Source organism: Anomalospiza imberbis, chromosome 3, assembly GCF_031753505.1.
Source record: "Anomalospiza imberbis isolate Cuckoo-Finch-1a 21T00152 chromosome 3, ASM3175350v1, whole genome shotgun sequence".
NCBI lineage: Eukaryota > Metazoa > Chordata > Aves > Passeriformes > Viduidae > Anomalospiza > Anomalospiza imberbis.
Genome location: NC_089683.1, coordinates 104,338,002 through 104,364,943, shown reverse-complemented (window position 1 = coordinate 104,364,943; position 26,942 = coordinate 104,338,002). Strand labels below are relative to the sequence as shown.

The following is a 26,942-nucleotide window of genomic DNA, read 5'->3' as shown; positions in this document are numbered from 1 at the left end:
TCCTTCCATGACATGCATTAGACAAGCCAAACACTGAATGCAAGTAGATCTAAAAGAAAATAAACTTACCAAAAAAGGCTTTTAGATCTCTTACCCTTAGCTTGGTTGCAAACAGAGCTTTACTTCCAATATTCTTGCCCTCTCGTCCCACATCCATGCATGTTTGAGCATTTCCGTGAGTGGTGACTCCACCACTGCTTTGGGCAGCCCCTTTCAGTGCTTCGCAACTCTTTCCTTGAATTATTTTTTTGGTTTTTTAATATCTAATCTAAACCTCCCCTGTAAATTTAAAATAGCAGGACTGATGTGTTGTGGCTGTTAAAAATTCTGTAGTTAAAAGCCATGAGGAGCCCTCCACAGGGCAATGCCTGTTCCTCAGACACCACCTAAGTTCAGCAATCATCACTTCTAAAATATCTTTTCAGGCTATGAAATGCTGTTATTTCCCCACCCATGGACAGAAGGAAGGATGATGAGGCATTGCAGGGGTTTAGAAACTTTGGTGTGTTTGGGTGAGGAGAAGGTGTCCAGGAACATGTTCACTGGATCTTTATTTAATTCCCCAGTTTTGCTTCTGGGGGGCCTGTGGCACAGCAGAGCAGCTCTAGTCTCTTCCTGTAGTTCAACAGGAGGTCTTTAGTTTTAAAATAAGTTTTTGCCTCCTTAATGTAGACCTTGAAGGGCCTGGAGAACTGGAAATCTGAAAAAATGTCTTACTGTGCTGCAGACCTCTGACACTGCTGGCCTAGAGAATGGCTTTCCCATACAACCCCTAAATTCTTAACGTTAAATTATAGCTGATCTTACATAAAGCATGAGTTCTTTTTTGGACAGCCATACAGTGCTCATTAATTTTGTCTCTGAATCAAATCACTTCTTATCTGTTCTAGAATCAGCCAAGCTGGTAGTTTTAGAATACTTGTAGCTGCAACCATATGTTGCCTATCTTTTATTTTTTAGGTGAGAGAAGGCAGGATTTTCCCTCTCTCATTGCAGTTTCTGTGCTTACAGGTAAGTGGGACTCCTGAAAATGTACTTATAGTCCACACACCTCACTGGTAAATAAAGAACAGTAGCAGCAACATGGTGTAATAAAAAAAAAAAATCTAAGCTGACTACATTATAGGACATTTTGTGTGTACTTTTATGTGCATATTAATTTCATATTCAGCAGGCTATCTTTTGACATGTGTTCTCCTGCTCCAAAATAATTCCTTTAAAGTCTGCATTTCATTATTTAGAAATACAGCTTCACAGTGTTAGATTGACTCTGAGTTTTTCACTTCAGTTGTTGTAAATTGGATTCCTATTTGTGATGTGGTCCCTCATATATTTTAAACTTTACTGTTTCTTGCTTATAGAAAGAAATGCTGGTATTTCAAATAATCTAATGAATGCAAAATAACATCATAATTGCTTTTATCTACTTGGCAGCATTACTTAGTGAGTATTGAATTGTCATTTGAATTGTGGCATTGTCATCCACGCCACGCAAAGAGAACAAAATTTAAGTTGTCGGGTTCTGGATTAAGTAAAAATGTTTAAAAGTCTTGTCTTAAGCTACCACATAGGGAAATACTGCCTGTATTACAGGACCGCAGTTGTTTATTTTTCTCTCTGGAAAGATGTTCTGCAGAGCAGAGAAGAGCAGGAACATCATTTTGGAGGGTGTCTGAATGCTGGCTGAGCAGGGACCCCCTTCTCTTGGCTTCAGCCAGTGCTGCACATTTGCTGAAATGTCCCATTCTGCCAAGGATGGTTGTCAGTCCTTTAAATGGAGGTAGGAGACTCAGTCCATGATTTGGTAGTTCAGATATTCCCTGCTGAGACAACTGGAAACGTGCCTGGTGTGGGAGAGCAGAACTTAAACACTTGGAAATGCTGATGGGAGTGTGAGGTATGTGAACGAGCTGAAGGACAACTTATTTACATGTCTGGGGTGTCTGAAGATGTCCCTGTGGTCAAACCACCCCTCCTTCCATGCTGACCACGAGCAGCTTGGCACTGCTGAGGCCAACCCCTACAACAATTGAAGAAGTCCTATCAGGCTGGTTCCCAGTTTTCCTTTTTTTCCTTACTTTTGGCTCCTTCTGAAAATTGTGCACTCTGTTCCCTACTGTTTTAGTGAACTCTTTGTCACATTTCAGTTTTTGCTTTCTTTAAACCCCAAAGTTTTCATAAATTCTTTAGCTCAAATGTGTTTACGACTTCAATGTTCACATTTTTTCTTCCTGGCAGGATGTGTTGCCACCCCCCATTGTCCTCAAAAACCCAAGGATAGGTAGGCTGAAGGAAGACTGTGTGTGGTTAAAATGTCACTGCACTCCCAACTAATTCTGGCTGCTAGAATTGTCCCTGGGGGCAGCAGACAGCCGGACATAATTTAGAGCAGGCTGAGATTGATACTAGAGGCTAGCCCGAAAAGGAGGAAAACAAAATTGCAGTTTAATCTCTTCTACTCCCAGATCTGACCCCCTTTTCCTGTTTCAAACATTGCTCCCTGGAACAGAAATGAAGCACATGGAGAATTTCAGCAACTCGTGTTTGCCAGCTTGGGGGACCATCGGTGTCAATTTAAGATGGTTTCTGTCCCTGAGTCTGTCATATTGAGTAACACTGGAGTTGTCTAAACTCAGAGCTGGAGATGCTATTTTCATGTTGGACTCACAGGAATTTTAGAACATAAATTATTTTGATAACATGGCAGGCTGCCTTTCTGCCATGCTGCCTGCAAATGTCAAATTTTTTTCCATGTTTCAACTTGGAAGTGACATAATGTTGGTGAAGGATAAACTGTGAAGAATTAGAGGTCTGATATTTATTGCCAATTAAACATGACAAATGTTAAACTTTTATTTGAGGTAATATTTTACAAGTTTATTTGTCTTCAAGGGAGGTATCCTGAGTATATTGTATATGCCATGAAGTGTTACTGTACTGTAAACAGTACAGTCTGTGTTAGGTAATTACTCCCACTTTTCATGGAAAGCTGACATAGAGGTAAAAATTCACCATATCAGTTTCTTACCACAGGTGTTGAAATGACAAAACGTTAATAAGGACCAAAACGTCAGTAGCAAGGGGCAGAGAACAAATTCTCTCCTTCTGCTTAATCCTCCCATTCAATCTAAACATATATTTATTGTTATTCTTTGTTTCTTGCTTTGCAGTAGAGTTCATAGGTGACAGATGATGCAAACACAGAATTAGAGAAAACTGGCAAAGAAAAGACATGAGAGTTGGATTAGAAAAATCTAGGAGTAGCATTTCAGCCTTTATTTTCAAGTTACCTCCTCTGTGAGAGATCTTGCATGAGTTTTGTTATGCTGAGGCCTCTGGCTAACTTGGGCAAACCATTGCTTTCATTTTTGAATGTCTAACAATGCTCTGAGGATATTAAAGTATAACATTGTTGCCATTTTTTATTTTTATTTTTGCTAAAGATCAAGCCTGTGGTCTGCATACAATTTGTCAAGCATGCAATTTGCTTGTCTGCTGCATTTTATGGGGATGTGATCCTGTGTTTTGTGTGTTTCTGTGGACTCCAGCAGAAATCTGGATGCCCAGATAAGGAGGTGACTATTCCCACTGGAGTCCTTTGTCAGTAAAAGAAACATGAGGGAGAGAGTGAGTGAGTGGGAAAGGCATTTCCCAGAGGTTGTCCATCTTTTTTGTTGGTGCAGTTGTGCAGCCCTAATAAATTGGGAATTGAAGGGCTTTGGAAGGGTGAGGGATTTTCAGGTACAGCTGAAAACAACAGAAGAAATGTGGGGGTGATGGTGTGTGGGAAGGATGAGCCTGTTTCACTTCCCATATGTGGTTCATCACCTCTTGCATCTCAGGGAATGAGGATTTTCCAGGACTGCAAACCTCTCCTGGTGATACTCTCGAGTGATGTTGGTTTTAGGCTCCCCTTTGCACAGTGAGAGAATATGGTTAATGGTTGTTTTCTCAGTGTTTTCAAGGCTGTAAGTTTGAGGTCCCATCTTTCACAAGTTTACTCATGCTCCCAGAATATCTGTTTTTATGGATTAACCATACAGGTAAAGACCTTTTGATGTGGTAACAATTTAAGATATGGCAAATCTGGGCTGTAGCTTAAATTGCACTGTAACGATTTGCTTTTGCTAAGTAATTGTGTCTGCAATTTAAATATTCCTCCTCTCTTTAGCTCGTATTTCTGACTTCTTCCATTTTCATACTGTGCAGCAACTCTTTTCCATTCTCCACCAGTGATTTTCTTTCTCTTTTATTATCTTTCTCATGCCAGATAGGAGAAACAGCAGCCCAGAAAACATTCATCAGTGTAGATGTGTGGTTTCTCTAACACTGGAGTTGTCATTTCTTCTCCTTTTTCTTCTGGAAAACCAGCATTGCTGCGCATAGGAGTTGAAGTCTGATGCTGTACTAGGTTTCAACCAATTTGGTTAAATAGAGAACTTTTTCCCAGAAATATAACCCATCTGAGGAGCAGACAGCCTTTCTGATATTCAAAATCCTAGCTTGAATATATACTGTTGTTCTGATTAAACTGTGTCAGTGCAGTTCCTTGCAACATAGAAATGCCAGAATTCAAAACCAGTATCACCCAGAATATGTTGGAGACAGCTTTCAACTCTAGTTTTGGCTTCCTGTGAAGCTTTGTGCAAATCATTTAATCGATTTTTTTGGTACACTCTCTCTGAAATGAGGAAAAGATGGGACTCTTGCTCAGGGAAGTGAGGTGGGTGCATTCACTTACCTGTCTAGGATTTCCAAAGACAGTTGATTGTCTTGGATGCTCAGATCCCATTCAAAGTCCAGGAGTTTGGATGCTTGTCTGTGAAGCTGCCTTCAGGCCTGCTGTGGGCACCTCAGTATCCCCTCAGCTGAAAGAAGAATCAGGCAGAACTCACCTACTGCAACATTCATGGGTGTGGATGAGTAAAAACTGTGCCCTCTCTTTATCCTCCCTCCATGTAGCAAATCCATTTCCCTTCCTGTCAGTTCTGAGAAGGGTAGGAGTGGGTTGATATGAATGGAATAGCTTTGTATGACCAGCATGGAGTTCTGACTGGCAGCTCAACTCCAGCAGCTTGTTCAAGCCTTAGTTTTCATTTTTGCAGTTTTCCAGCATTGTATTTAGCTCCAGATTTTGGGAATTAATTTGAATAATTTAACCTTTCTTAAGAAGATTTAGAGTATTCCTGATGGTCAGAAAGTGCTAAAGACCTTCAAGGCAGACATTCATGTTTGAAACCCTTAACACAAAGCTTTCTGCAGAGCCTCGTGGGCCTAAACTCGACTGTGACAGTGCTGTGATCTTTCAGCACAACCAAACTGAGACCTCTCAGAAATGCTGTGGTGAAGGGGAACCTTAGAGGAACAGATTTGTGAGGCAGAGCTCTTGCTAAAGACTGTTTTGCTTTTTACAATTCAGGAACATGAGGATCAGTTGATATATTAAACAATAATTTGGTTCCATAAGCATTTTCTGAACTTTCTGAATTTTCCTTTCTTTTTCTTTTGAGAAAAAAAGTTAGTAATAAGGGAAAAGCAGGAACATTTCTTGTTTATATTGTGTGGGGGTGAACTTGGCAAACAATCTGTCTAGTTAACCTATTAATTATTGTCCAGAGACAGAACTTTTCTGCTCAATTTCTGCATGTTAATACTACAGGATGTATATCAGAGCATTTGAATTTCCTGAAATATTCAGCTTAGTGCTTGTCTTTAAGCTGCTATACAGAAAGCAGAATCCAAACACCAGTGGGGATTTTCCTCTCTATGAGATTGATGGGGTTATCCTCTCACTCCTCTTTGCAGATACCTGTGGTTGAAAGGGATCAAAATTCTGGAAAAGACGGGAAGATGATACCATGAAAAGCTGGCACAGAAACGTCCATAACCCTGTATGCTCCCAAAATATTCTCTGTAAGAGTTTAACCGCCTCACAGGAAAATTCAGTTCTGGGAGTGAGGCAGTGGGAACACCATATCTCCAAGTCACTGAGGTGGAGAGGCTGCAGAACAACCCCAACATGTCATTTGTGTCATAGACTAACACATTGCTTGCTGTATATTAATTTTAAGTCACATGTAACACAGGGATTCTTTTTTAAATTAATCCGTTCAAGTTCTCATTCTCTGGAAGCCCAAAGCCCTAGCAAATTAATTCCTGCTCATTCACCCATTACTGTGCTTGAAGTGTTGTAATTTAGAAGTAATAAAGGCCCAAAATAGCCTGATAGATACAAAAAAACCCCAAACCCCCTCTCCACTCCAGTGCAGAGCAGAGCAGAGCAGTTCACTCTCTTATGTCACTCCAGAAACCCCAGAGCTCCCTTTGGCCAACAATAGTCTCAGTGTGTCAGGGGCCACGGGGCTCTTTGGCACCACAGCTGCTGGTCGTAAATGCAGTTCTGGAGATTAAGATATTAAAATGTGCCTCTTTGGGGGCTGCAAAGCACAACAAGGCCTGAGGTGTTGCCTTTTGTCCCCATGGCAGCCTGGTGGCTCCCCGGGCTGTCAGGTGCTGCATGGGGCATACACCAAGAGCTTCCTGCGAGGATTTGTCCTCAGCAATGGTGTGGTTTGCCATTTGCTCTGCCAGCCAGGGAGTGTTTGCTGCTCTAGGCTCCCACTTCCTGCAGAAGGTTCCACAAGGTTGGTGACAGAGGTTTGCTGAACAGGAATTCAGTGAGCATCAGGCAAAGGAGATGTAGATGCTTGAAGAAAAGCACTGGATGCTTTGTGCAGACCAGGCTGCAGCTGGAGCACCGCTCTGTCCTCGTGGCTTTCCATGCATTTATAAAATCCCAACTAAAAGAGCAAGAGGCATGTGGCAAGAGCCACTTGCATCAGTGCAGAGGAGGGGAGTAGATTTACCTACTCACTGTTTCACTGGCACTTACTTCCAGACTTCCTATTTATTACTTTTTATCCCATTTTATGTAAAAAAGGTTTTTTATTTTCAGCTCCCTTACTCTTGGGAAAAAAAAAAGCCTTTCTCACTGTAATGTTTGACAGCACTTTAAACAGTGAGCTGTGATTGTAGAAATTTTGACTTCTAGAGGCAATACTTAGAATGTGTCAGAGTTTTAGGGTTTGGTCATTTCTGCCCACGTTCATCCTTCATTTTTCAAATGTAGATCTCTTAATAGAGCTTTTACCATAGAAATTCCACTTCTGCAAGAAAACACTGGAGCAGAAAAAGCAGAATTGATTGAGCTTAAATCAAAGGAGAGCCCTTGGTTCAACATTTTGTCAGCAAACTGTGGCTGAGTTATTAATTATCTGTCTCAGTTTGTAAGTACCTGGAATCTGTAAATCTTTCAGGAAGGCCTTTAATATACAAATCTCTACATGTTACTGGAGCTCCTGACTGGTATCTCTGAGGAAGCTGTGGACACAAGGAAATATGTCATCCTGAAGATGGATGATTTAAGTGTTGAAGCAGATGGTTAGGTTGTGTGATTGTAAATAGCTTTTTTGGCACTTGTTGCTGTAGGACTAAGGGTCAGATTCTTTCTCTGCCTTGCACTGGAGATGCATCAAAACTTGTGTGGTCTGACTGCAGTGGGTTGGGAGCCTGTTCTATTTTTGTGGGTAGCTGTGCATGTGGCTTTTGGGGACAGGTCCTGTAGTTGCTGCTAAATTCCTTGCTGCTTTAAAAGGAAGTACACAAAAACAGAGGAGGTGGCTTTGGCCTCAGGATTGTGGCACTGCAGTTATTAAGAAGGGCCTTACCATGTTTTTCCCATGCTTTCCTTCAGTGGATTCAAGAGGACATTAGCTAAAAGCACAAAGAGAAATATAATTTTGTTTCTCTGAAGGTAGAGAATTCTCTAATTGAGGGGTTTTGCAGCATTCCTTTAGAGCTAATAATGACTCAAAGTTAACAGTCACATAATATGTATACAAAACCCTTCCATGTAGAGAATGTCAGTGGCATTTTTTGGATGGAATTACTCCAGATTCTTCATTCAACTGACTTTCTCCAGCAGGACTGTCATTATTTAGTAAAAGCCTTCTACTGTGCAGGAAACGTACCTGTGAGGAAGGCCTGAAGTGTGGCAAGGTGTGGTGCTTAAAATGGGTTTAAAGTGCTAGAATACATTTGATTTAGCATTGGTAGGTGAAGGGGAAGGACAGGATCCTCTCCACTGCAAAACAGATCTTTACTTGGTGTGGATTAACAGTTTCTCACTGTTAGAAATTTGGGGTTTTTAGTGTGAATCTTAAGAAGGGAAAGAAGTGCTGTTACAATACTTCATTTAGAGTCAGGAGGCCTTCTGTCACTGCACTGCTGCCTTTTCAGAATGACTTCCAGTGTCAGGCAAAAATATCATAGAGGCGTGGAAGAAAGTGGAATGGATTTATTTGCAGTAATCTTTAGTAGAGAAAAACTCCTAATTTTCCAGGAGGAAATCAAGTTCACACACATTTCCTTCACAAAAAGGTAGGATTGTTTTTTGTCCACCTTGAGATATGAATGGAATCTTTATTCCCAGTTGGCAGTGTGTGACAAAGCATACCTTTGGTGACAGGCTGCAAAAGGGATTAATCATCTGGTGAATTTATTAACAGCAGTAATAAATCAGAGCTCTCAGGGATGCTCAATGACTTTACTAGCTTGAATTTCAAAGCATTTGAATGGTGTAAGTGAATTGCAAGATAATACTAACTAGAGACATTTGCTCACAATTGAACTTCTACTTCTCAAGCTATCAGTTGTTTACTGGTCTGGACCAAGGAAGTGCTAAAAGCTAAATACTGTAAAATGTTAAACTTTGATGAAAGATATGAAGACAGAAACTGTTTCTTTTGCCAACACTGTGGTCAACAGCAGTGCCCTGACCTGATTACTTAAGCTGATGTTTTTCCTAAATCTGTCATGAATCAGTAATTATCAAGTTTTGCAATACTCAATGATTCTCTTGTGAATAGCAAAATGATTTGTTATTGTAGGTTGGTATTTTCTGAAAAGAAGTGTTCAACTCTCTTGCATCTGCAGCCTCTATACAGTATGCTTTTTTTTGCTTTTTTTTTTTTTTTTTTTTTTTTTTTTTTTTTGCCTGGAGAACTGTGGAATGCCACAACAAATCTCCTGAAGAGTTTCACAAAATGTGAGGAGAATTCAATCTGGTCTAATCTGGAAGTGACCCCTCTGGTGTCTTATAAAATAAACTTTGGTGTCAGTGTGTTTTTCCAGTCATGGTTGGAAGATTTCCAGTACAAGTATTTAGTTATGGGGCTTGACTTGTAGGGCTTCTAATAGGAAAAGGAACTTGTACAACATATTGTTTTTATTAGTGGGTTGTTCTCATAGCAATTTAATATGGCAGTGACAGAAAAAAATTCCCTTTTGCCTTGAGCCAAGTGCCATGCAGTTGTGTGAGGTGGGTGTGCATGGGGACAGAAGTGGGACCAGGTCTCTGAATGAGGCTGGAAATTAAATCTATGTTTCCAAGATTGTGGTGGCATAATACTAACAGCTGAACTTGGAACCCTAGTAATCCTTGCAGCCCCTGGCAGAGTTTTCTGGGAAATAAGAGACCAGAATTAGGGGAACTTATCAAATAAGGTAAGTGAGAGATGTGGTAACATGATGAATTATCTGTTTAGTCATTTCAACAGAAAAGGTGGGATGGCAAGACCTCTGTGTGGGGCTTATTTGGTGGATGTTTTGGGCTCTATCCATGCACATCTGTGGCTACCCACCCCCCCAACCCTCCCCCCCCGTGGAAATTGACTGCACTTCAAGCCATATGTGAGGGCACTGTGGAGCTGCCATCCCTGGATCCTTGTCCGGGAATGCCACAGAGGATGTGGTGAGTGGGACTGTGCTCCCCACTGGCAGCAGTCAGGGGAGAACATGCAAACAAACAAATCTAAATGCAAATGTTCACATCTAACACTGGTGGAGATTTATCCTAATGATAGGGGAGTTGATAGCAGGAAAATGAAAAAGAAGAAAAAAACGAGGAAATTTAAGCTATCCAGTTATTTTCGGGTGAAAATTGCATAACTTAGATTTGTGGTTTTAAGTAAATGTGTGCGTTAAAAGAATGCTGACCTTTAAAAACGTGAGTTTAGATTATTTGCTATTGTTGCATATACACTTACAGGCAGCAGAAAATACCATAAGCCTGTGAGATCGGGAATGCACCATGGAAACAAACACCACCCTGGCAAAATAGAGATGTTTCCTCAATGGATCTCCATTTAAAAGCTCAGCAGAGTTCCTTCTGAACCCTGCATGAAGGGATACTCCAAACTTCTCAAAGAAAAATGCACAGCGAAGTGGGGAATTAAATGGTATCACCGTGCTTTGCTGTAAAACAAAGAAGGCTTTTATGAGAGCCGAAGTGGTAAGTTGTGGATCCATTGTGTTGGAATGCGATGAAACTAATTCCTCTGGGAGATAAGGAAAGGATCTAGAAATGTAGTGCTGCCCTCCAGTGGCGGCATGCGGGGGTTTGTCTCCAGTGCTCGCAGGATATTGGCTGGAAGGCAAAGAGGAACGTGCAAGTATTTCCGAAAGGACTGGGTAGTTACAGTTCAAATGTCAGGGCAGCAGTGGAGCAGAGGGGATGTGAGACACAGCCAAACTTGCCCTAGTCTGGAACTGCTGAATTGGTGGTTTGTCCAAGGTTATTCTCAGCCAGGGGAAAGAACTCTTCCCTGCATGCTACATTAATCCTCTTCACTTCTAGTTTGCAAAATCTTCTGCTCTAGTTCATGAAGAAAGGACTTCATGGATGAAATGGGCTAAAATTATGAATCGTCTGAGCAGACTCACCTTAAAAAGGGGGATAATGTCTTTGTGGAGAGTGCCAGCAGAGTCTAATGTATGCAATTAAACTAATTTTCATCTTGCTTAAACTGTGGTAATAACTCCCCTCCACATCCCTTAAGTCAGTTTGCCTCTTTAACATGGCATGAAAGAGAAAAGAATAAGTTATATAAGTCATGTAGCAAGCTGCTACCTACAAACATTGTCCTGTGTGAGGTTTCAGCAGTTGCCTTTCCAAAGCAATTACCAGTCCCTCTATGATATTAGGGAAAGCACAGGAAGCACAATATTAGGGAATGCCTACAGAAGTATCTTTCCTTGTGATCTTAGCAGCAGCATGGCTGCTTAGTGAGGGTTAAATTTTTCTGTCCCGGTGTAGTGTTTTCTGAGGCTGCTGCTCTGTCTTCATCTGTGCAAAATATGGTTTCTGTTTCCATTTGGTTGAAGTTGTGTAAGACAAATTCAGAAAAGAATCTGAGTCTGGCAAGACTAGGAATCCTAAATACAACCACTTGTCTTAAGGTTCAGGTTCTGGGAATACCAGACTGTTTCAGATTCCCAGAGTGCACCACAAGGGAATCTGGGAGGGGCTGCATTACTCCAGTGTGTGTCTTGAGATGACAACGGATATGTGTGAGGGGAAAGAGCGAGAGCCAGAGGGGAAGGGTATGAAAGGCTCTTGTTGAAAAGTTTCTTTGTGTGTATTAATATCAGTGTAGATAAAAGGAGAAGTAAAGATAACATTGATGGCAAGGATTTTTCATCAATGTTTGTTGCCTGTGCAGAGTCTTCAAAGACCCAAATGAGAGGGAGGACTTCTGCTGGGGAAGTTGGTGTAATAGGCAGAGTCTAAGGAGCACTGATGATTCAAGCTTCCCTTCATCCATGCTTATGGGTCACATCTCCTTCCTATTCATGTTTCCTACAGTCTCTTTTGTTCTGCTCTTAGTGAAAGCAATGCTGCTTGGAAGACAAAAATCAGTTTTGGTGGGTGCAGAAGCTCTGGAAATATGGACAGACCTATGAAAATATACGTATTTGCAAACATACACAGAGCAATTGCAGCTGTGTGAGGGCCTTTCTGGTGGCACCTACTCTGTTTCCATGGCTTCTGCAGAGGCTTCTCTGTAAACTACACAAAGCAGGTGCTGCAGGTTATCTGTGGGATTAGGAGTTAGGAGGAGCGCCTCTGAACACGGAGCCAGGAAGTCAGAGCATGGTGCTGGAGTCCACAGTCAAAGACCTTGCTCCAGAAAATCCTGGCCTTCTCTAAGCTGCTGTGAATAAGACAAAGTCTTTTCCTTGGTGGGCTGAGGTTTGACTCATCTCCATGGCTGTTCCCCTCCAGCAAATACTCCCTTCTATTAAGGTAAGATTAGACATTGTGGCTCAGTTCCATTGGTCAGGGTATTCTTTGGTCTGTCCTGAATTTGATTGAATTCAGAGGCTGACTGTAGTATCTGATGCTGATTTTTGATGTAGAGAGAAAAAGATGCTCTGCAGAAGCTGCTTAGTGATTTTACAGACACTTGGAGGCAAATTGGATGGAAACTTCCAGGGATAGCTAAGTCCAGTTATCCAGTTATGGGCAGGTAATAAAATATCATGTCAATTCATATAGATGTTAACTCATAATCCGCTACACTGATGTACATGTAATATTCTTATAATGGCAGCCTGAGGCTTTAAACCTTATCAGACTTCTGAGCATAGAAGATTAGACTGAAGCACATGACAAGTGAAGCTACTACATATGAAACAACAGTGAAATAGTAGTTTGTTAATATTTTGTTACATCTGTCCCTTTATGTGGGATATTTTGTCCCACATCACACAGTACAGCATATACTGGAGTAGGTGTTGTTTTCCTTGATTTTCCCATCTGTCCCATGCCCCTAACCCCACCTGGCTCTCCAGGGTTCAGTGTTGCCCCTGTGTTACTTTGGTTGAGTGCTTCTCATTTAGATTTTAGTTCAGCAGGTAGTGTGGGATATCTCAAACAGAAGAAAAACACTCAACAGAGGAGCAAACAACTGCTCTGTGCTTAGGGCCATCTTCACCTTTCATTAAGCCTCTCAGAACTGACCACACTCGCAGCATCCTTCAGGCACTGGATAGAAGACGGAGCAGTTGGATCTCTCAGGAAGTTCCTGGTGCCCTTTAGCTATAGAGCCAAGAACATAACTTTGCTTCCCAGCACAGCCATTCTCTCTCCTGCTCCAGGGGGAGCGTAACCGCTGCAGCGGAGCTCTCTGTCGGCTCAGCAGCGCAGAGCTGCGAGCCGCAGGAGCCGGGAGCTGTTTTTCGATGGGCTTGGCAGATCCCCACAAACACCAGGTATCTGTCGAACTAAATTTGCCAGTTCCTCCGGCTGCCCTGGGGAGCTTGTAAGTTCCTTGAGCCTCATTCCTGCCCACATGGAAGTTACAAGACGTGACTGCTCTGCCAACAGGGCTGGTAAATTCCAAGAAGCCCAGATACTGGATTCACAGAAATTACAGCCCTGCTGACCACACTGGTCGAAGCAGAAATGTTTTGGAGTTTCATGAGCCTTAGCTGTTTCTCCATGTAATTTACAAGTTCCAGTTGTGCATCTGCGTAAAGGGCTTTGGCACAGGCAGCCGGAGCTGTTGTTGGCTGCAGTCGCAGCCAGCACAGTGCACAAGCAGCTCTTGGAGCCCTTGCAGTGCTGATGGGCTCTCAGCAGAGCTTCTAAACCTGGTGGTCTCTGGCCAGGGTGATTTGGAGCATGTCCCTCCTGTTGATTTAGCAGCTTCAGGGATGGGCTATAATCTAGCATATCACTAATGACCTTGTACTTTTATTGGAGCCTAAAATTAATGATTTGGGGAGAAAAATTCTGCTTCTCAACCAGCAAGTTTGGAAACCTCTCTGTAGTATCTTGACGTGGAGGGAGATTGGAAGTAAAGTCAAGTTATCAAATGATGAGAATATGATTTTTGTGGTTTTTCTACAGAAATATTTAGATGACAGTTTCTAAATTCTATTAGTGTTTTCCTCTGGTGAGACACCAGACATGATGTATTTAGACAGCAAAGGGGAGGGGGGTTAGTTTTATAAAGTCAGGTTAAATTGGCTAAAACCATTTCTTACCCTCGTGTTTTGTCTGTCAGAATTTACAAGTACCCTATCAACTGTAGGTACTTCACTGAGTAAGGAAAAACACTCCAGTTTTCTTAAAATATCTGACATTTGTAGAATTTGTTAGAAAAAAATATAAAAGTACTGAACTTTTTTTTTTAATGGATAATGGGCATTATATTACATCAGCTACTTGGATCAAAGGCTTCTAAATAACCTTGATGTCTTTCCCCTTCATGTTCTGTAGACACCATTGAGGTAGAAACAACTTTTTTCCCAATTGTGTGAAAGGTACAAGTTGAATCTTGCCACTTCATGGCATTTGGAGCCTGGACACTGCAACTTTAACATTCTTTCAGTGTTGTTTTTTAGGGGTGTAGTTATAAATGTGAGTGTTCATCTATAATATACATAGATGAGAACCAATAGAATATGTGATATATATTTAAAAATAACATGGCTGCCACAATAGATTGGAAAATGGCAGAAAGAAGTTTGTGTTTGGTATTTATATGGTGCATATGCCAAATAAACAGAGTAAGAAAAATGTATCCAGATGGGATATTACTTATGTCTGTGTACATTACCATCCAAAACTGTGTCTGTGTCATCAGGCAAACAACAGTAATGATGGAAAAGGAGATTTCTAGTTGGATCTGTGTGGGAATCCGGGGCATCCCTGTGGCTGCCCTGGAAGGTCTGGGACCCTGGCAGGGGGTTAGGAACCCCCCTGTACGGAGCCCCGAGAGACACTGTCTCTGATCTCTGTCCATGGAAGAGTTTTCAATCTTACAGGATGAATTACAAGCTCTGAGTGTTTGATATAAGTAGTAATTAGTGTGGCACAGGTGCAAAAGTAGAATTTTAGGATTCTAGATAAGGGGTTCAAAGGGGGCAAGATGGAGGAAACTGGGCGTGCCTTGTCCTTTTTCTTCTTCTTCATGCCCTCCATGTTTCACTGTGGTGTTGGCATTTTTCTGTTGGTTTAGGCTGGGGACACACTGTCCAACATGGGTGATAGGTATTGGCACATTATTGTAAATATACCACACGTAGTTTTTGGTATATAATGTTTGTAACATCCCGCTGAGGGGCAGAGCCCCGCACACTGTCCTGCAAGACAGACCTGCTGCAGGTCAGAGAGAAAACATTTTAGATAAGAAAGAATAAACAACCTTGAAAACCAGCACAGACGGATTACGACTCCTTCTGTGGCAGTGGGGCTGAAAGACAGAGACTTTCTACAATCTCAGGAGCATCTAAATATCACAGATCCTGACAGATCTGCATTTCCAGTGCCTTCCTTTGTGTTCCCTTTGCAAACATGAGCAGTTTTGCTCTGAGGGTATCTCAGTACGGGTGGGGAGGTCGAAGAAGCTGATCAATCATACAAAATATTCTGGAAATGCTTCCCTTGGTAGCTGACACATGGGTTGTTAATCATTCCCCTTTCCCTGAAAAAGGGAGCATGGCAATATATCTTTATGTCAGAGCAGTTTTCTGTGTCCAGGGTCTCTCATTCTGGCTCTGCACAGCACAGGAGTTGTGCCAGTGTGGCGTCTTCCCTGCTGATGTAACTCTTCCTTCAGGATGTTGTGGGCAGCTCCTCTTCTGGGTGCCTGCTCTGCACATGTTTTTTCCATTATATTAGCAAAGTGAACTGGCACTTGCAAATCTTCTTGCGCCCTGCCTCCCCCTTGACTCTGCCTCTCGTAATTAGGCATTGAATAGAATTTGCTGGAAGGAGCAAGAGGGCAGATTCTGCTGATTTTGAAGTTGGCCTTGAAGTGTGTGACTCTAAAGTTAATTTTCTCAAAGCCATTGATGAATAAAACTTTCCTTATGTTTTCCCTTTTTGTTTAAAGTTAACTCCTACTTTACAACCTTATTACTCACCTTGTATATATCTCAAGTATAATGGTTGCAGCTGCTAAGAGAGTAATTAAACTTCAAAGCTTTGTTATTAAAGACTCAGCAAGGACACCCCAAAGCAGAAGAATTTGTAGTTAAGACTGTACAAATCCATTCTTAACAAGTCCATAGTGAGTAGGGATTATGTAGCACAGGAATAGCATTTTCTGTATGGAGGATCCTTGCAAAATCTGAACATAATGAACTGCATGGAGTACAGTACACAGCTGAACGTTCCAGGATTATGATTTTGGGATTTTCTGTATTTCTTTTAATAGATATGGCTTTGCCTTTAAGGGCGTAGCTGAATATAATTTCAGATAAGCAGGACTCTGCAGTCCAGGATTTTGCCTTGACAGTCATCTGTAAAAAATGTTAGTTGATGTTTCATTCCAAAATAATGAACAAAAGCCTTGATTCTGCTGTTAGATCTGTGTTTATGAATCATCAAAAAGTGCATTAACCTATGTGTGTGGGTGGCTAAACTGCAGCATGTGCCCTGAGCTGTTGCTCCATCAGGACTGTGGAGTCATCCAAAAGGGTGGACAGCTTTGTGCTCTTCCCTGTCTGTGCTGAGAAATGGGACAAGTGGGAGGTGGATTAACCAAAACTGGAAGCCCAGACCACCGTGCTCGTTACTCAAAGCCTGCAGCCTGCAATGGGCATCTCTGGAGTAGTTTTGGGTGTAACTGATTGCATGAGCCTGATGGAATAAATATGGCTTCTAAACATTTCCAAGCGTGCAGTCAGGGGACAGGGGGGCTGTCATTTAGAACATCCTTTACTTGCTGAAATACTTGAGCCAAAATTCAGAGGATGTGTGAAGTTATCTGGAAGTCTTCTTTGGGTCCTTAAAGGAGGGATTACAGATTCTCTCTTTTGATACCATAACCTGTTTCACCACAGTCACCTTATTTTCTTTCCTCATTGCCAAGGCTTCCTCTCCTCACCGATGTTTTGTTGTTTCTGTGTTATTTCTCCCATTTCAAGCAGGAATTGTGGAATAGTTTGGTGAAATTTACATGATTTTTGAGAGGAATTACTGTTTTTCATATGCACACTCAGTTAATAGATTTTCAACTAAGGTAAAGCTTGAAGGAACCCCTACTGAGCAGAGGTACAAAAAGAAGTGAATCTCCATTACTACATGTAGTGAATCTGTAGAACTCCTTGCCTCAGGCTTTATGGATGCTGCAAATTAGGTAGGTTTGGGGGGATATTGGACAGGTTTGTGAAAAACCATTTTTTTAGGGATGCTAAATGCATGGAAATATATGTCCTAGGGAGTGCATGAGCTACAAATTGTTGGAGAGCATTTGGGAAAATACCACTGAGTTTACCTTGTACTTGCACCTTGTTTTAGTTGCTGCCAGATAAATTAGTTGAATCTTTGGTCTGTTATCATTAAGATAAGTTTTGTTGTAGGGAATGCCTACCTCAGATAATTTTTTGTTTGTATAGAGATTCCTAGGAAATACCACTCTGGTTTCTATTGCTTCAAATGCAGTGGGAGCAGAGGGGAGATTAAACACATTAGTATTTGATTAATGGCTTATCAAATGTTTTCTTCTTGTTCTCTCTTCATTTTTCTCCCAGGTCATCCTGTTGTAAGTGGATGTGGTGCTCTGTGGTTAAAGTGCAGCATCTCATTTGCACACCGTTCTCTGGCAGAGGCTGAACCAGGGATTGGCAGCAAGTAATGGAAAGGTGGCTTTCCTTCTGGGGTGACAAAGGAGTCCCAGGGCAAGAACGGATAAATACTCTCTCGGCAGTGAGAATAAGGGAAGTAAGGAGAAATACAGTTAGTTAATAGCATTTTTTTGTGGCTCTCACTGCAGGCTGATTAGACAATAGCTGAACTGGGATAGAAGTGTGAAAGGGGAGGAAAAAAATATGGAGGAGTAAACGGTCCCTTTTTTGCCTCTATCCTCTTTCTGGAGAGGCTTCAATGAGGGAGCTCTGAAGCTGGCCATGAGCACTCAGCAGGGAGGAGGGAGGCAAAAAAGTTGTGGAAAAACCAAGTGTGAGGACCCCATCACCTTCTGAAACACTCTGCCCTGACATTTTGCTGTGAAATGTCATTTTCAAGTGGTGTTTCCAGCCACGCATCTTTCCGTTTATGTTTCTTCCCATCTTTCTGCAAATCCTCCCTGGAGAATGTGTGGACATTATTGGGGTTCTGAGAAGCTCGGTGGTTTTTTTTCCCTGTGAAGCTGTTCCCCTCCCTCCCTGAATCAGCTGTGTTCCCTCGGGAGGAGGCTCCTTCCTCCCCCTTTGCTGGGTTGATCTCTTTGGGCCGTGGCTGCTCTCAGCATGATGCCGTGTGCCGCAGCAGCCCTGGCTCTTCTCTGCTGCAGCAAGTGCTGCCTCCTGACACTGCCTCCCCTGGGGGATCATTAGCAGGGTGGAGGCTCTTTACTTTCCTAGAAACAGGAAGAGAAGAAGAGCCTGAGAGATGGGAGGCCTAAACAATCTAGAATTAGATTACAGTATGAACTCCATGACATCAGCTCCCTTCAGTCTTCCCACCCATTGGCTTTCTCACGGCATTTCTGCTTAGGCTGATCAGGATCTGAAGATATCCGTAATAAAATGCTAATTCTTTCGTGGTCCAAAGGGCCAGAGCTGCCATTTCCGCTCCCCACGACTGACAAGTCAGGAGTATGGAGAGCTGCACGTTGAACCGCACAGGTAACTGCATTTATCTAACAGGCCAAAATTCAGACCACTTCAGAACTACTGTCAAGTGATATAGACACCTTAAAGTCTTGTAAATTTAAATAAAACCTACAAGGTGTAATAAGGTTTTTTCCCATCCTTTCACTGCTAGCTCCTTTCTACAGCACTTATTCCTCACACTTGGTGTGCTTGTCTGTGGAACTATGCCATTCACTTGTGAGTGATGTGCTGGATGCTTTTTTGACAGTAGTAAAGGTCTAAATAAGTAAAGCAATAAATAAAAATGTTTGTGTATTCCCCCTTTAATACAACTTTTTAGAAATTATAGGCAATAGCAGGGAAAAAAATTAGTGAAAGACCAGTGTTTCTAAGTCTTGGTAGCCTTGAATTATTTTTCCAGAAAGGAGAAAAAAAGGGGCTAAGAAACCATTTTGGTTTCCTTCGGAGCCTTAGTGCCAACTGGAGGCAATGTGGATCTCCATGTGCAGGAATCCAGGCTCTGTATGGATGTTGTAGGTCCCAGTTCCATGTGCTCCCAGACAAACCGAGGTGTGGATTCTCCAGAGGTGCTGGAATGAGTTCAGAGTCACTGTATGAGCTGCAGTGCTGTGAGACTGGCACTTACCTTTCCAACTTTGCAGACACCATCTGCTTACTCAGGCTTATTGTCTAGCTCCTGGAATTCCTCTTGCCCCCAGCCATGTTTCCTGCCTCTGGAAGGTGCTCTATGTCTCTGCACGTTCAGAGGCACCTCCAGACAGTTTGGGATATGCAAATTCCTTTCTCTGGGGAATGGTTCACTCCGAGGATTTAACCTGTGCACCTGTGCCAGCACTTCTCATCTCCAAATACATGGATTGAGGATCTGTATGCCCATTTAACTTCCTACCAATGGAATATAATGAAACACGCCTTCAGTTAAAAAAATGCCGACAATTTGTGGGGTGGAGATGAGTTCCAGATCCTCATTCTTATTCAAAGCTTGTGGCCAGACTCATCTCTGTGTAGAAGAAATGGGTAAAAGTCACGTGGAGACAGCCAGGCGGTTGCATGTAGTTTTTGAGCTTCAGGTCGGAATAGGAATAATGAATAAAACAATGTCATTTGACTCTGCTATGTGCTAATTATGTTCTGAGACACTCCCTTGCCCCTCAGAGAGCTGTGGAGGTGATGTTCTGTCTGTCAGACAGCAGGTAAGATTTGCCAGGTTGTCTTTTGGAGCAGTTGATACCAGCAGGTTCTGTGATAGAGCTGATATCTTGCTGCTTCCTTCAGCTTCAAGATCACAAATTCATATGGGTTGGGATGCTCAGAATGGAGATAGAAGACCTCCAACATATCCGTGGATGTACTGGAGGGTTCAGGTGCTTTGCTCTGAGCCAATGCTTAGCTGGAAAATTGTGCTATGAATAGAAACTGTGTTAGTGAGGGCTGTGCTCTGTAGGTGAGGCTCAGATTTCTTTTGGAGACATGAGAATCCAAAGAGCCATAAAGGTCTGTCAAATTAATATCTTGCACTTGCCCAGGTGTCACACTCCATTAAAATGGGTTAGCTTTGTTCAGTCCTGAGGGAATTGTTGCATGTTAATGTTACATGCTGCCCTTCGCTGTGCTCCAGTTCCCCGTGGCTTCTGCTCCATCAGCAAACAAAGGGTTCCTCTCTGCTTTTTCATTTGTCTTGTGGAAACATACATACAAATCCATAGGTATATTTTTGTATATATAATATATATTATAATAATACAAAACAAGTTGTAAATAATTTTGCAATACTTTGAAATAATTTCAAATAATTTGGAAATCCTTTGGACAGAAGTGACTCTTGCACTTATCACTATCTTTAAATTTTAGGCATGTCTTGTAACTCTTGTATGAAGAGAATACATTATTGAAGTAACCACCTGAGGAAAGGACAGAACTCTTTTCCTTCCATTTTTTTTCTCCAAATCTGGTTCTAGGTCTGGCAGCACCCTAATCTGGGAGGGAATGAAGTGTCTCACTCAACAGCACCAGTACCTTTAGATTTCCCCCCTGAGGTAAGGTTGTGTTTTTGTAGGAGAGCTGTCAAGGCTTTGGTGTGATGACATTTAGCTCCTGTGTCACCATCATAATATTGCAGCCGTTCCTGTTAGGAACTCCTGGATGCTTGTTTAGATGCTGAAGGCAATGCATTAGGAACTGATGGTGAGTGATTATTATCCAATCAGTTCCTGATGCAGTATCTGCGACATCAAAAACTCTGCCGTGGTTTTGATTGCCGTTTTTTAATTTCAAATATCAAATGTTTAATCTTAACAAGGTCAGTATGCCAGGAAGAAAAAAACTCCAACTTAATTGCACTGGTCAGTTTTTAAAGGAAATTTATACCTTTTATCTAAGAAATGCTAAGAATAAATATTACCAAGAATCTGGGTAGCACTGCTGGAGAACATTATACATCTTTTGCAAGCTTTACTTTTTAGCTCTTCAAACTTGTTGTTTGGTGGTTGAATAGTTGAACATAAATTAGTCAGCAAGTGTGTTCTGCTTCTCAGAAGGGCAGGAAATGATGTAGGCCTGCAGCAGGGCAAGTCTGCAAATTCACTGTGTGAGCTGTGAAATTTAGAAGAAGCTCCAATCCTGTGCCAGCGTGGGTGGGCTTTCTGTATGCAGCACTTTGGCAGTGAGAACTACAGACCTAATGTTACTGTCCCGTTTCTCACACTTATGCTGGATCTAGAGAAAACATTGCATTGGAAAGGAATAATCTAGTTCCAGACCTGAGCCTTGATAGTTAGTCCTGCTGTGTCCTCTGGATGGTTGTGTGCCAGGAATGTTTGTCCATTTGCTGTAGGTCTGGGTGTACTGAGAACAAATGGCACACCCCACTTAAGCAGCATATGGTGATCACAGCCCTCAGACATCAGCAGTTCTGCTTCTGCCCTCTTCTGTTTGAAGGTCAATGATTTTGGAGACAGTTGGGGTTTGTATTTCTGTCTCAGTTCTAGAAAGGAATAATCTGAAATGTGTCTGACTGACTGATTTAATGAAGCTGATCTTCCCACAGGGGTGCCCTGGTTGTATTTAACTGGTAACTTGTTACTGCTTTCATGGCACATGTGGTCTGTCCTAAAATACTCTGCAGTCTGTGTCCCACAGATATTTTCACTAACTTCAATTTTGGGTAGGAAAGACAGATGCTTACAGTGGACAGGGTAGTGTCAGGTGACTAATGAGAATGAGAACTAAAGCCATATAAATGTTCTGCACAAGCTACACTTTTACATCAGAGGTACTTCTGTTAGCAGTTCCTGAGAAAGCAATGGTGTCCCTTCACCAGGGCTGTTTCAGACAGGGAATTTTATCTCAACAATTTTCTTCTAAAATTCTGCAGGACTAAAAAGAACTCAGGTCATACCCGGTCTTGTTGAGCATCAACTTCTGTACATCAGAGTGAGCCATCTTTTAGCAAGTTCCTTTGATCCCTAGTGTAAAACAGGAATATTTTCTGGCAGGCTACACATGCTCCCTGGAATCTCACACACAAATAAAACTTAAGGATGTATCTCTAAGGATTGGCCATCTGGAGCTTTCAGCCACAAAACTGGGGTGTAATAAATACATTTTATGTGCTCTGGCTATATATATAATATTTCTTTCTGCTATGTATCCATAGACTAACTAGAGCCATCTAATGTTAATGGGACTCTTGTATTGATTTCTGCATTTTTGGATTGTTTCTCTTGAGCAGGGGAACTTCAACTGTAGACAAGTTACAAGAATCCTGACTGGTTTGAGTTGGGATGTTACCAAGGTCATAAACATGGGGAAAACGGACTGTAATTGATTTGGGTAATGGAAAATTCAGCATAGAGGGTGGTTCTGGTGGAACAACAGCCTTTGAACTTGTGAAAAGTCTGGACACAGAACTGTGTGTATCTTAAAAAAATTGCAGATGCAAAGGATTAAAAACAGAAAAGTCATTGTCAGCCCTATGGTTCAGGGCTAAATCAGTGGCTTCAGGAGATATTTTGACAAGTAACAGTTTCAGGGTGGTCAAAATGAGGTGTGACTTCAGAAAAAGCTGTGAACACAGTTAATGAAGAGATTGTTCTGCTGGTGCAGGATGCTGCAGCAGGGAAGCTGGGAAAGGCAGGAGGTAGCAAGGCAAAGCTTGGAGGTTGGTGTATGGTCTGGATAAGGCCATGAGGTTCATCCTGCGTGTGTGGCGTGTTTGGGTTTTGTGCACTGCAGAAGTGTCTCTTGGGTCTGTACTGAAGGTGCCACGCAGGTCTGCTAATCCATTAGAGCAAAGAAATTGCTGTGTTTAGCATAATCCCAGCTACAACTGTGAGAGAGTTATTAACTGCTCACAGTTGCCAGCTGAGATTAAGCCAACTCACAGCCATCCAGGTTAGGCCTGCAAGTGGGTTCATGTCAGCTAAATTTCTTCCCTGAATGTCCTACACAGGAAAAAATGGCATAATTCCACAGACAACACCTGGTGCTGTGGATATCTGTCATTAAAACATTTAGGTTCTCTCTGCATCTTCTCTGAGAGAACTATTATTAAGCAACTTGCTGAATAAACCTGGTTTATTTGGTGATCTTTGGCATGCTCCAGTCTGGGTGTGAACTGATAAAGGAGACTTGTTCTTTCTGGTTCAGCTTCTTTGGCTCCCCATGTACAATAAGGAATACAATAAAATACCCATTCAAGGGAGTTCTCTGACTTCTGAACAAAAACCATTTATGTAAAACATCTAAAAATGATGTGCCTGTTTCTTCAGCTCCTTCACTTACCTCCTTCACTGCTCCTGGAACTCTGCTGAGCAGCACCCTCAAGCCAGGGTAGCACACCTGGGTAGGGAGCTCTAACCAAACCCTGCTTTCCTGTTGGGCACTAAATCTCATATGTTTAGGGATAAAGTGCCAGAACTGCAAACAAGAAAAGAATCAAAATAGTTGGATGTACTGGAGACATCTGATAAAATCAGAAAAAAAAACAGGTATTGAGACATTGTTGTGGACAAAAGCTGTACAAAAGTTTTCTGGAAGATGAAGAAAACATCAAGTTGTTTCCTAGAGGTGTTTACTTGCAGGACATGATAACAAGGTCCTTCCCTGTGTGTTTCATTGTGGTTTGCTGCAAGCACAGCACACTGAAGCCAGGAGAACTAACTGTTCATTCCCTTCAGGAAGCATCTGGCTGCTGGAGGAGCAACTGTGGGCCCGCAGGCAATTCCGGGGAAATCCTTGCCCTCCCGGAGCCCTCCACTAAACAACAGGGCATGTGCTGGGATCAGGGGTTTGTGCAAGGTTGAGCTGCTTTCCTTACCTTGCCCACTAAAGCCATGAGGCCACAGAGCACAGCCTGGGCCATCACTGATGGGGAGCTGTTGGATTATCTCTGGAATCAATCCCAGCAGCCTTGGAGCGTACTGGCGGGGGAGCCGCTCGGAAAATCCTCAGGAACACCAAGCTTCCGCTGGAGCAAACCAGAGGCAGGCCTGGCAGGTGGTCTGATTATGTTTGCTCAGCCAGTTCCACAGTATTTGCCAGACAAAAGAAGGCATCAGGTGGTACAGAAAGTCCTGAACAAAGCTCCAGACTTCCTCATCTGCTGCAGATATAGGAAGGTGAAGGGAAAGGAGATGCATCATTTCTGTTGGTTCATGTGTGGCAGGCTACTAAACACTGCACTGGGGAGAATTCTGATTTCTTTGTGTTTCTTTTGTAGTGCTTCAGTTGTTTTCCATTGGTGACAAAAGAATTACAGCTGTGTGGGTCAGTTCCTGTAGCTGCTCTTCTTTATCGGTGGTTTTTGGCCAGTGCCCTTTCCTTGCTGCAAGCCCTGCATGCAGTGCTGGCTATCAGGAAAATACCCTTTTGGCACAGCACTGAAAGTAGTCCGTTTGCTGTGGGTGGAGGGTGGCTCTTAGATTAGGGTTTCTTCAAATTTTGGCCTCCAAATGTATGATTGTGGAACTTCTGTGGAAGCAGAGGCTCCAAAGGAGTAGGAGGAGACCATTCCTAGACAGGAATTTAGACAAGTCCTACAGCAACATGGTAAATAGATATGGATTAATAGTACAGAAGGTCCCTGCACAGGTTAGATGCTTTTCTGCCTCATAGCTTCCCTATGAGTGCGAAGGTGCTCAAAGTTCCTGAAAGGCCGGACTATCCTTTTCCTTATATCTGGTGCATAAAAGCCTTGTGGTAAAAGAATGTTAATCTTGCTCTAACACATGTAATCCTGTAATTTAAACTCTGTCTCACGCTGCAGAGGCACAGAGGGGACAGAGCAATTGCACCCAGGCAACCTCAGCCCTGGCACTTTAACTTTTCATTGCTTGACTCCTCAGCTCTTCAGCCTTGATGGACACAAGTGCACAGCTTTTTTCTTTCATTTTACATGCATGTAATAAGATTATGGAATGAGTGCAAGACTGATTCAAAGAGAATTTAGAACTTCCAGCTCAAAAATCAAATTACGAATCTTCAGGGGTTTTTTGGTACTGTAATTTGCAGTGCAAGCCTTCAATGAAAAGTTCAGACATAATGGAGGTTTGCTTACATTTGGAGTTAGATAAATAGAAGGTGGTGCTCCCGTTCTACATGTTGCTACAAGTAAAGATTCAGACTTTTTTTTTTTTTTAATCAGAAATTAAGAGATAATCAATGTTTGAATCCTGGGCAGCTCACCAGGAAGCGAGCTCTCCATTCACTGGTGACTTGCTGCAGCTTCAGATTTGTGTTACCAGTTTGCACACTCTCCTTACTGGTGGAAAGTGTTTAAGAATTTTCTTTCTGTTCTGCAAAAAGGGTTTTTTTTTTTTTTTTTAGTCTGTGCTATATAATTTTCCACTATTGCAGCATGATAGGTTCCAACTAGTTCCCTAGCGTTAGTGCTCATTTTTATGTTTTGTTTAAAAAGATTTGCTCGCAAATAGGGAGATGGAAAGAAGTCATTAGAGGAAGGATGAAAAGTTTCTGGAATAATCCCATGGAAGATAATGCAAAAACTTGTCTTGATTTCACTGAGGCAAGATTTTATCCAGGAGATAATAAGTGCATGTTATTGTCATTGGTGTAATTGCTACAGTTTTTTATGAACTCTTGAGACTTGCTGAAAATTTGTTCTTCTCCTATTTTTTCAGCATTTTGAAGGTGAAGGTATGAAAGGTAGTTTTGGCAGGATGACAAGAGAAGAAGTAGTATTTAAAATTATGTCAGAAACTTAAAGCATACAAGATAAACCAAAAGAGTCTCTTAACCAGAACTGTCATAAGAAGAAAATCATGTAAAATAATCAAGGGATTAAAATTTGAGATTAGCCTGGAGTGATTCTAGCACTGATTTGAGTTGGTGCTTGGAATGAAGCTTTGCTTTCTTTCTCAGGACTGGATTTGCCAGCATAGCTTCTTTTTGGGGCATTTTTTATCAATCCAAATGGAAGGACAGGTTCCATCTTATTCATCAACAGCAGTTTGGGAAATGTGTGGCACTCTGATGCTCTGCAGTGCTTGGGCTGGCTGAATGATTGAAGAGGCATTTAAAATATTTGAGTGGTGTAGTCAGATAAATTTTTTAAAATCATACAAGGTAACTGATGTTTTTATTGCACAGCATTTTATGACTTACTTAAGCAGTGACGAATCAGTAGACAAGAACAAGTTGGCTCAATAAAAGCAAGGATAAATTGTAAGGGTCTGACTGGGGACAATGCATTTGTTCCAACTGCACTTTTGCCTCCAGTCCAGAACTAATACATAAAGCTTATGTTGAATGCAAACTTGGTATTGAAATGAGGGGGGCTTTGCCATTGTTTGGAGTTATTCTGGGATGTCACCACAGGTTTTATTTGCAGATGCTGACAAGTCAATTGTACCCACATGCACAATTATCAGCTGTAATCATGGTATTGCAAATGCTTGCCCTCGTCATTTGTCAATTAACACTTGTTTGAGAAGAACAGATTAAATTCATGGCCTTATTTTAGTCTTTATGTACATTCCAATCTAGAATAAAGGTGGTAACTCTTCTGGAAGAGTAGTGGTTTTCTGGCAAGTGCTGGGAACTGGGAATCTGGGAATGTAGCAAGGGTGTGCAGACTAAGGATATATTTCTTGTAAACAGGGAGAACAGAGGAGATGTGAAACGAGGAAGTAATAAAAAGTGTGGAAATCACTGATCCTTTACAGTAAGGGGTGGAGCACAGCTGCTGGATTTTGTGGAGTTTTGTAATGAGAGCCCAAACCCTTCCAAGAGGTCCTGTCTGTTGTACCCAAGTAGAATCAGGTTTCTGTGCCTCCCCCTGGAATAATGCTCCTGCACTGGAAAAGATCCACACCTTCTCCACTGCTCCCTTTCCCTGCAGCTGCTGGCAGAGCTGCAACCCTGAGGAAGAGGCAGCTTGGCTTCCCCTGTGCCTGCAGGAGCTGAGGCACAGCCTGAGTGGTAGCTTTTCATCCCAGGGAGATATTTGACTTCTC

At 42.1% G+C, this 26,942-nt stretch overlaps 1 protein-coding gene and 1 long non-coding RNA gene across 2 annotated transcripts in view; both read left to right on the top strand.

Annotated features, from left to right (window-relative positions):
* The window catches only part of CCDC85A (coiled-coil domain containing 85A), a 168,140-nt gene that overhangs the window by 11,279 nt on the left and 129,919 nt on the right, over positions 1-26,942 (top strand). The gene's annotated exons all lie outside the window — the stretch shown is intronic.
* Positions 483-18,584, top strand: LOC137471684 (uncharacterized). The gene is made up of 4 exons (XR_010997781.1): positions 483-523; positions 961-1,058; positions 17,386-17,496; positions 18,407-18,584. It is a non-coding gene; the product is annotated as an uncharacterized lncRNA (long non-coding RNA).